This window comes from Eulemur rufifrons, chromosome 30 (genome assembly GCF_041146395.1).
Source record: "Eulemur rufifrons isolate Redbay chromosome 30, OSU_ERuf_1, whole genome shotgun sequence".
Classification (NCBI taxonomy): domain Eukaryota; kingdom Metazoa; phylum Chordata; class Mammalia; order Primates; family Lemuridae; genus Eulemur; species Eulemur rufifrons.
Window position 1 is genome coordinate 19,807,845 of NC_091012.1, and position 10,695 is coordinate 19,818,539.

Genomic DNA, 10,695 nt, shown 5'->3' on the forward strand with positions numbered 1-10,695 from the left:
ACACTCACAACGGCCCCCCACCACCTACATCATCCAGTCCAAGCTCCCGAGGCTGGCCCTCCAGCCTGGGACAGCCAGCCCCTGGCACCTTCTCCCATCATCGCATCTCATGCTCAGCCACCCTTCACTCAGCCCTAGAGAGCCAAGTGCGTCGGGCAGGTCCCGCGTCTAGCCCAGCTACGCCTGATCAGTTTTTGCCTTGTCGAGAGGCCGAACCTCCCCCCCAGCCTTCACCTGCCCGAGTTCTCTGTGTGGTCTGCACATCCTCCAGGCTTCCACAGGGAAGGGATAGGGGCACCCGGGACCCTAGGCCTGCCATCTAGGAGAGGGGGCTTCAGGGAAGGCTGGCTATACGTAATGTTGGCCAGGCTGGCATCCGCACACCCTTGGGGCCAGTTTGGCGGGAACTAACCACGTTCCAGAAGGCCTCACTAGGGGCTCGTCTGCGCAGGCGGCCTAGGGAGCCTGTGGTGCCTCACGTGCCGAGCGGCCAGCGGGGCCTCGTAAGAGCGCCTCAGTCTCCGGCAGGGCGCGCAGGCGCAGGGAGGCCTTGGCAGGAACCGACCGCGTGCCGGCGGCCCGTGTGCGCCGGTGCAGTGGGCATCCCGCGGTGCATTGTGGGGAAGCCCAGGCGCCTCAGCGGCTGTTGGTCGGGCAGGGCGGTTGACTTCCCCGTGGGCTCTGAGGGAGAAGCGGAGCAGCCATGCAGGCCCCAGATGCAGGCGCAGCGGGAGGCGCAGGAGACCAGAGTGGCCGCAGAAGCCCTGATGGTCAGGGCGGCCCCAGTGGCCAGGGTGGCGCGGGCGCAGCTGGTGGCGCTCCTGTGGTGGGTGCCCCTGCTCCAGGGCAAGGTGGGGAGCCTGTGCCCGCAGACGCAAGGCCAGGAATCCAACTAACGCAACTGTATCCTTTAAGGTGATCCAGCTTTGGCTATGAGGCCAGGGGAGAGCAGAGAGGTAAAAGGGGTGGGGCAGAGCAGGGTACAGATGGGGGAGCAGGGCAGGGACCAGTAACACCTGGAAGGGAAAGACCACAGGGGAGCAGGAGGAAGGCCAGGATGGCCTGAGGGGACAGGAGAGGGGGTGCGGAAGGCCTGAGAATGCAGGAGCTGGAGAAACAGGCCTGAGAGGGCCGAGGGAGAAGGCCAGGCTGAGGAGACGGAGTGCGGTGGACGTGGATGACCTGAGGGTTAGACTGAGGAGACGGACAGGGACAGGGGCCAGGACCTGAGATGACTGGGTGCATGCGGGGCTAGCCTGACAGCTGCCTGGGGGGAAGTGGGCCTAGAGGGTTAAGGAGGCTTGAGGGACAAGTAAAGCCAGTAGTGGATGATGCCTTAACCATTTCTCCTCCAGCGTTCTCACAGTCCCTTTCCCGTCTCCCGTGGAAGCGGAGATTGCTTGCAGATCCTTGGCTCCTCGTGAGGAACCCCAGCAGCAGGCCATTCATAAGGAGTTCCGGGTGGACGGCAGCCTCCTGATTGTGTCAGTTCTAGAAGGAGCTGGGGTGGAGGTGTGGCGATAGGTGCTCAGATGGAGGGGCATGGTAATGGAGACAGGGAGACACCTAAGTATTAGGTCAGAAGAAGAGGGGCGGTGTACCGGGCGTAGGCAGGGCTTCTTACTGCTAACTTGCTTTTCACTTTCCCTCACTTTTAGTACATTGACCTCTGAAGATCGTCATCTCCTCCGAACTGCCTTGCTGTCCTTTCCTGACCAACTTACCCTGATGTTGCGGATCATGAGGCGCTTGGTGCCCGTGTTGTACCCTAACTACCCGCCAGGAAACGGGGAATGAAGTGCAACCTTGTGTCCGGAGCCAGACAAGGCATCCTTTCCTAGGGCACTGATTCCTGGATTCATTGCCACTTTATTGTTGGAGCCTAACTTTTTGCCTATACAGTTCTTTCGGTGCTCGGGGCCCACTTGTTTTGTTTCCCTGTTGCTGGTGGAGGGAGATGAATAAATATTTGTTATTGCAGAAAATAAAACTGAGCTATGATTCTGCGTCAGACCTTCTTTTCAGCGACACCACCTTCTAATTTTCATCCTTCGTCCTAGGGTTGGAGGGGAGGTTCTGGGATTCAGATATTCAAATAGTACAATGTAATTGAAGACTATTTAGGAAATGGAAGAAAATGAAAAGCATTGGGTCTTGCCATTTTGAAATTTATTATAGATTTACATTTGTATTTACACAGTAAATGCATACAAATCATATGAATGTATAGCTTACTTTTTGTAATTTTAACATTACCTTTTTCCCGATTGTTTTTTTCCGTTGACATATAAGCTTTTCCTTTCAAAAATCCTTCAGAAACTTAGGACTCTTGATCAGCACTTCACAATGGCTCTCCAGAAGATGTGCCCTCCCACCAGAATTCTGGTTTGCCAATATTCTTGTCACCATTGCATTGACTTCCTGCCAAAATAAAATACTTCTTTTGTGTGAGAAGAGAAAACATTACGAAACACTAGAATAGGAAATCTGTGGCTCACTTGCCTTATTCCAGATCAGTGAAGAAAAGTGCTGGCACAATTGGTTAAGTATTTGGGCAAGACGGGTTAGCTCCCTCTAAAATATCCCGCAGTCTTGTTCAATTCACCAGTGAGTTCTATTGCAGTCACGTCTGTAGATCGCATTGGATTCTCTACATGGGCAATCAGGTTGCCCGCAGATAAAGAACGTTCTACCTCTTCCGGTCTACGTGCCTTTCACTGCTTGATTTCTCTCCTCATGATGCGTTGGATTTGTGGATTCTTTGCATGCCTGGTACTTTTTAAAGGATTGCACACATTGTGTATTTTCCCTTGAGCGGGTACTGTACATTTTTGTATTCCTAAACGTATTAATGAGCTTTGTTCTTGAATGCCGTCAAGTCACCTGAAAACAGTTTAATCCTTTACATTCTTTGCTTTTTAACATCTGCTAGGTGGGATAGGAGCAGTTTTTAGCTTAGGATTAATTTTTCCCACACTGAAGCCTAACATCTTTTTGTTCCTTCGCTGGGCCATATTACTCCTACCTGTCTTCTAAGAATTGCCTGTTCTTACCTTTATCTGTTTTTCCATTTGGTTGTTTGGCTTTTGCTTAGTGATGTGTGAGAGCTCTTGTATAGTAAAGATGTTAGCCCTTTGATTATCAAACACGTTGCAAATGCATTTCCCAATGTGCTGTTTGCAGTTTAACTTTATTTGTTGCCAAGTTTATCTGTGTCAGTTTCTAGTTGTTATATAGTTAAATTGGCCACCTTTTTCCTGTACAGCTTCAGGCTTCATCCCTTTCCTCCCTCCCTGCCCTCTGTGTTTGGAATGGCCTTCCCCAACTCAAGTTTATAAAAATATCATACATTTTCTTTTAGTACCTTCCTTTCCGGTGCCCATGGCTTCCAATTCTGGAACTCATGGCCTGGACAGGGCAGGAGTAGAGGGGCAGCCATATGGGAGGTTGGTTCTTGGGGTGTTTACATGAGAACTTTGATCCTTCTGGAAATTATTTTGGTGTAAGGAGTGAGTTTATAAAAATTGGTTATCCATCTTCAAGGTTAAATAATTCATCCTTTCCCTACTTATTTATTTATTTATTTTTTTCAGACAGAGTCTCACTCTGTTCCCTGGGCTACAGTGCTGTGGCATCAGCCTAGCTCACAGCAACCTCAAACTCCTGGGCTCAAGTGATCCTCCTGCCTCAGCCTCCTGAGTAGGTGGAACTACAGGTATGCGCCACCATGCCCAGCTATTTTTTGTACATATTTTACTTGTTTGGCTAATTTCTTTCTATTTTTAGTAGAGACGGGGTCTTGCTCTTGCTCAGGCTGGTCTCGAACTCCTGAGCTCAAACAATCCACCTGCCTTGGCCTCCCAGAGTGCTAGGATTACAGGTGTGAGCCACCACGCCCGGCCCCTACTGATTTTCAGCATCAACTTTACTACATGATGAGTGCCTATATATGCTGGAGTCAACTTCTGGACTTTTCCTTTAAGTCCATTTTTCTGTCTTTTTTTTTTTTTTGTTGTTGAGACAGAGTCTCACTTTGTTGCCCAGGCTAGAGTGAGTGCCGTGGCGTCAGCTTAGCTCACAGCAACCTCAAACTCCTGGGCTTAAGCGATCCTACTGCCTCAGCCTCCCGAGTAGCTGGGACTACAGGCATGCGCCACTATGCCCGGCTAATTTTTTCTATATAGATTTTTAGGTGTCTACATAATGTCTTTCTATTTTTAGTAGAGACGGGGTCTCGCTCAGGCTGGTCTCGAACTCCTGACCTTGAGCAATCCACCCGCCTCGGCCTCCCAGAGTGCTAGGATTACAGGCGTGAGCCACTGCGCCCGGCCTTTCTGTCTTAATATGATCCTGCCAGCATCACATTTTTCTCTTTAAAAGCATACTTACTGAAAAATATTCATAAATGTCAACCAAACAATTGTGAGATTTTTGCAGATACAGAGCAATATTTAGTTAATGGAACAACGAGGCTGCATCGAATGCATTTGAACCAGAGCATCTGCCATCCCTGGAGATGAACAAGAATCTCCTCCCTTTCCAGGCCAGTGTCAGCCTCACACTGAACCTGGCATAGTCAGTGGCTACTGTAAATGCCACAAAACAACAAGACATAGAGAGAGTAGGGTGTTGGGTACACAATAAGAGTATAAAGATTACAAACAAACATTCTAGGGCCTTGAATTTCCATATTTTTTCTTTAAAAGCCATGAGAATTGTAATGAGGAGTGTTGTAGGTTGAACTGTTAACCCTAGAAACATATGTTAAGTCCCCAGCTAGCAGTGCCTGTTAAGGTGACCTTATTTCCAAATAGAGTCTTTGCTTGATAAAGTGTATGTCAAAAATTAAAAAAATAGAGTCTTGACAGATGTAATCAAGTTAAGATGAGATCATGTGGATTAGGCAGACCCTAATCCTAATGACTATTGTCCTCATAAGGAAAGAGAAGTTTAGAGACACAAACAATGAAGAAAGATGGCCATGTGAAGATGGAGGCAGATATTGTAGTGATGCACCTACTAGCCAAGGACCAGCACTGGACCACCAGACACCATTAGCTTTTTTTTGATGAATATTTGGTTTTGGACTGTGTTTTGGTACTTCATCTTTATCCAACCATTGTGCTGAATGCTCGCAATTGTCAAAAATAATCCATTTTTCATCACACATAACAATACAGTTTAGAAATGATCCGCTGGTACTATCCACTATCCACTATCTTCATGTACTAATCACAGCTTCATGAAACCTGGTCAATCGATTATAGCGGATGTCTACTACAACCAGTTGGATGAAATGATGAGGATGCAGCAGCCGAGATTGGTCAATAGAGACAGGCCAATCCTCTTGCAAGACAGTGCTTGACCACATGTTGCACAAACAATGCTGCTCAAACTACAAAGGCTGGACGTGGAAACTCTCTGTCATCTACCGTATTCACCAGACTACCACTCATCCAGGCTTTGGACCATTTCTTGCAAGGAAAAATATACAATTCTCAACAAGCTATGGGAAATGCCTTTCATTATTTCATCAGCACTCGCTGTCCAGGCTGCTTTGCTGCTGGCATAAACAAGCTACCGTTAAGATAGCAAAACTGTGTCGATAGTTTAGGCATGTACTTTGATTAATTGTACTGCTTATTGTTTGAGATATAATACACTACACTTTTGATTTGAAATCTGACATTTCATATTTAATGTATCATTTTTGTCATGGATTTCATTTATACAGAAGTTATAATCCCCACAATATGTTATTATTTTGGTTTTAAACAGTTTATCATGTTTTAAAGAAATATTTTAAAAATAAAAAAATATTTTACATTTACTTACACATTTTCCATTCCTGGGACTCTTCATTCTTTTACATAGATCCCAGTTTCCATATGGTATCATCTTTCCTTGTGGAGAACTGTCTTTAATATTTCATGTAGTGCAGGTTTTCTGCTAACAACAAATTATCTCAGCTTTTGTGTGTCTGAAAAAGTCATTGTTTTGCCTTCTTTTTTGTGAAATTGACATAACAAAATAAACTATTTTAAATGAAACAAAATTTGGTGGCATTTTTGTGACTTCACAGGTGAAATGATTACCAAGGATAGAGGTGAAGAGAGCAGATGAAAAATACTAGCTTAGGATAGGAGAGCGAAGCCCTCTTCCACTGGGGCACGTTTGCTGCTGTGGGGAAGTCGGACAATGGCATGGGGCAGGGAGCTGACAGACCTCTTGCCTGGTGGTCAAAGAGGAGGGGAGAGAGCACAACACAGAGGGCCGTGTAGTCCACGGGAGGACTTTGGGTTTGCCCTGAGTGAGATAGGAGGCACTGAAAGGTTCCAAGGAGGAGAAGGGTGAGACCTGACTGATGTCTTACCACTGATCTTGAGTTGGGGTTCTCCTGGGTTGTTGATGGTGAAATAACGGGGCCATTTCAGATATTATAGTTACCAGGTCCAAGATCCCTTATTCAGATAGGAGGTGCTGAGGGAGGGATTGGCTTTGATATCCTTACAGGAGGAGGTGTGTGCACTATAACTTCAAGGTCTATGCACCTCCTCTTGGTGCAGGGGCTGATGAGGTTACCATTTCCATTCTCCTAGCCTCTACCTTAACCCTGGTCTTCTGAGCTTAACCTCAGTCTTCCCGTTCCAAGTCTCATTCCTTCAAGTCTGAAACCTGCCTGCTTTGTCTTTGGGCCTTCCCTCACCCCAGCTCCCTCTTGTAAGTTGGGATTCCACACCTAGACCCTCATAGACTCTGAGTTGGACCCTATGGGTGCAGGTTTCTGTGCAGGGCTCCATGCAGCTGGGGAATGGGACACTAGTGTCCGATTTTCTTCTGGAAGGCCTGACAGACACAGAGGCATTGAGGCCCCTGCTGTTCACCATCTTTCTGCTGATGTATATAGTGGCTGTGGTTGAGAACCTGGGCATTGTCAGCCTTATCGTGGTGGACTCCCAACTCCGCACTCCCATGGACTTTTTCTTAGGCAGCCTCTCCCTGCTGGATGCTGCCTGTGTCTCCAAAACAGTGCCTCAGGTGCTGGCACATCTGCTGGCTGCAGTGTGGGCCATGCCCTACCGTGCTTGTCTTATTTAGATATTCTTTCTCCACTGCCTGGCACCCTGGGAGTGCTTCCTACTCGCAACTATGGCCTATGACTGCCATGCAGCCATCTGCCAGCCACTGCACTGCCTTGTCCTCATGGGCCAATGGACCTGGACAGGATTTGACTCAATCTCTTGACTGCTTGCCTTGGCCATCGCACTCACCCACACCATGCTTGCAGCTGTACTCAAGTACTGCCAGCCTCACCTTATCACCCACTTCTGGGACCTACTTCCTCTGCTCAAACTCTCTTGCTCCAGCACATGAGCCAATGAACTTGCCCTGCTCTTCAGTTTTATGGTGGCTCTTGTGCCCTGGTGGCTCCTGCGCCCTGGTTATGATCTCCTGTATACACATGGTAGCTGCTGTTCTCAGGATCCCTTCACCAAGAGCCGCAGAAAAGCCTTTTCCACCCGTGGTGCCCACATTGCTGTGGTCTGTATTTTCTACCTCATTTTCATTCTCTGCTACATCCTTCCCAGCTCCGCATACTCTGGCTTGCAAGACTGGGTGCTCTCCGTGCTGTATGTGGTCCTCACTCCCATGCCCAACCCCATCATCTACAGCATGTGAAACAAGGAAGTAAAGAGGGCTTTGGCAAGGCCCTTGGGAAAGAAAGGACCTGGTGGGCAGCAGTCACATCAAATCAAGGTTGCACTCCTTCTCCACAATGAGGCTGCCATATGCTTGATGATTTACGAGTAAATCTGATCACACAGGAGTTTGAAATTTAATGTAGAAGATCCATGAGGTGAAACCTATTTTGTGTATCAGGTTTTCCCCCATTCCAGCAAAGATCAAGTATTTTTGTTGCATTTTTGGTTCTAAATCATCATGTTTCCTTTCTTTTTTCAGCTTATGAACATAAAACATGGTCATTGGATCAGCTGTACAATTACAGAGGCTTACAGAATGACATACAAAAAAATACCCTCCACAGTCTTGCCACCCAGAGAGAACCAATGTGAACATTTTGATGGTTTTCCTTCAGGTTCCTTTTTGAGCTGTGAATGTATGTGCATGTATATTTAAAGCAGGGAAAGCAAACTGGAGTCATAATGTCTTTATGGTTCTGTATGCTTATATACTCTTCATTTTGTCTTTCAGCTAGAATACATACTTAGTACTAAATCATTCATGCTTTACACAAAGGTGTGTTGTTAGAAAGCAAAAATTTCTCATAATCTGTCTCTGCACGAACCACTATGAACAGTCTTATGTATAGCCTTCGAGATTTTTTCTTGAGATACACTAACCTGCAGTTGTCATATTTTTATTTACATAAATCGAGTCATACAACCTGCCAAATTGGCTGTTGTTATTCTTATTCCATAAATTCCATGTTGCCGTCATTTGTACAATTCTCTATCAGGTTGTTTGTCTTTTACGTGTTGATTTCTAAGAGTTATATTCCTCTTAGAGACATGAGCCTTCGTTTAATATTTGGGTTACAAATCTTTTCCTAACATGTTGTTTGTCTTTTCACTTTATTTATGGTGTTTTCTTCCATAACAGAGTTCAACATTTTTATGTCATCACCAGTGATTTTATTTGTTGGGCTTCTGGAGTTCATATCCTGTTTTATTTAGTATTTGACTTACAAATAATTCCCCCAATTGATTACAAATTTGATGCTTTTATAGTGTTTTCTGCCCTAAATAAGTTTAACATTTTTTTATATTCAGACATTGATTCCTTTTTATTCAAGCATGGCTTCTAGGTTTTTGTAGCATGCATACATTTCTTTATTAATGTTTTCTTCTATCATTTTTCTATTTAATTGTAAGCTTTCATTTTTTCCCTGTTTAAACCTTTCATCCTCCTGGGAATTTATTTTGCTGGAAAAAGCAAAGTCAGGACCAGCCTTATTTTTCTACCGACTTGAGTAATCCCTGTCATTTCACTCTTGGTCTTTGCGTCCTCTGCTTCAAGTTGGTTTTCCCTCTGGCTTCTGGCTCTGCCTTTTGTATTCGTGCTCCAGTCACAATCTCTGGCTTGGTCCCTGAGGCCACAACTGCTGGTGTCCTGGATGATGACCTCTACCTGCCCACAAGGACAACCCTCCAGCCACTTGTCTAGGCCTTTCTCCTCATAGCCTCCCCTCTGCTGCCCAGTGAAGTAATAGCCCTCATTCTGCAACCACGTAATGTGCTGTAATTACGCAGACCTGGATAAATGTGTCATGGGGAAACTTAGGGTTCTAGTAAAATTATGAGCTAAATAACCTGAAACCTCTCTCATCAATAATACTAGGACTACATATATTTACAAGTTATGTGTGTACACAATCTTTTTAAACAAAAATATTCATAATATTGTTTATAATAGTCAAAAAATAGAACAAACACAACCGCTTAATTACCCCCAATGTAGCAGTCCTCTAATCCATTGACCCCTAACTTCCTTTCTGTCATTTTTCCTCATCCTTTTCCCTGTACCCTTGGGACGGTAACCCAAGCTGAGCCAATCAGATCTCTCTCTCTCTCTCTCTCTTTCTATTTCTCTCTCTCTCTCTCTCTCTCACTGTCAATCTCTCTTTCTTTCTCTCCCCCATCTCCTGCACCCTCTTCCCAGCTTTCCCTACTGTATGCTCAGGTCCTTTCCTCAGAGAGACTATCCAGGCTCCCCCAACCTAAATCAGCTGGAAGAACAAATGTGCAATAACAAAACCAGGTGGGAATTTAGAATTTAGTGAAGACAACATCTTCAGTGGAGAAATATGGATTATTCAACAAGTAATGCTGGAACACCTAACTAACCTTTCGGGGGAAAACAAAGCTAGATCAATGTCATTTTTCACACCAAGTAAATTCTAGTGGAATAAAATTTTAAGGTTTAAAGAAGATGTTATGAGTGAAAAATGTTATAATTTTGCAATGGGTAAGGCTTTCCATGGGACACAAAATCCAGAAATAATAATGAAAGATAAATCACTTAAATACATTTAAATTTTTTAAAACTTCTATATAGAAAAGGACCATGAGCAAAGATAAAATGAAGCAATGAGGAGGCAAAGTATTTTCAAATTATGACAAATATTTGGTGTCTTTAACATATAAACAGCAGTCACCAATCAATAAGTAAAATATGACTATTCCAACTAGAAAATGGACAAATGATATGAATGGACAGGTCTCAGAAGAGGAGATACCACTGGCCAAATATTGTATGAATTGTTAAACCACATTAGAAATCAAAAGGAAAGTAAAACAATATTGAGATATGATTTTGCTTAGTATATGGAGAAAGACTTAAAAGATTGAAAACGTTCTGGGTGTGTTATGAACTGAATTATGTTCCCCCAGAATTTGTATGTGGAAGTCCTGACCCCCAATGTGACTGTATTTGGAGATAGGGTCTTTAAGGAGGTAATTAAGTTTAGATAAGATCATAAGAGTAGGCCCTGATCCTATAGGACTGGAACCCTTTTAAGAAAAGAATGAGCACCACATTGCTGCCTTGCACTGTAGACCTTGCTTGGCCTTAGGCCTCAGTTTCTTACTCTCTCAAAATCTTACCAGGACCATTCATGACTGCTCCCAGGTGCTGGGAGATAGGTTTGGTCAGGCTGTCGGGCTTTGGCAATAT

General features: G+C 44.9%; 1 pseudogene; it reads left to right on the top strand.

Annotated features, from left to right (window-relative positions):
- The first annotated feature begins 6,798 nt into the window (after positions 1 to 6,798).
- Positions 6,799 to 7,680, top strand: LOC138378812 (olfactory receptor 3A1-like; annotated as a pseudogene).
- Positions 7,681 to 10,695: the final 3,015 nt, after the last annotated feature.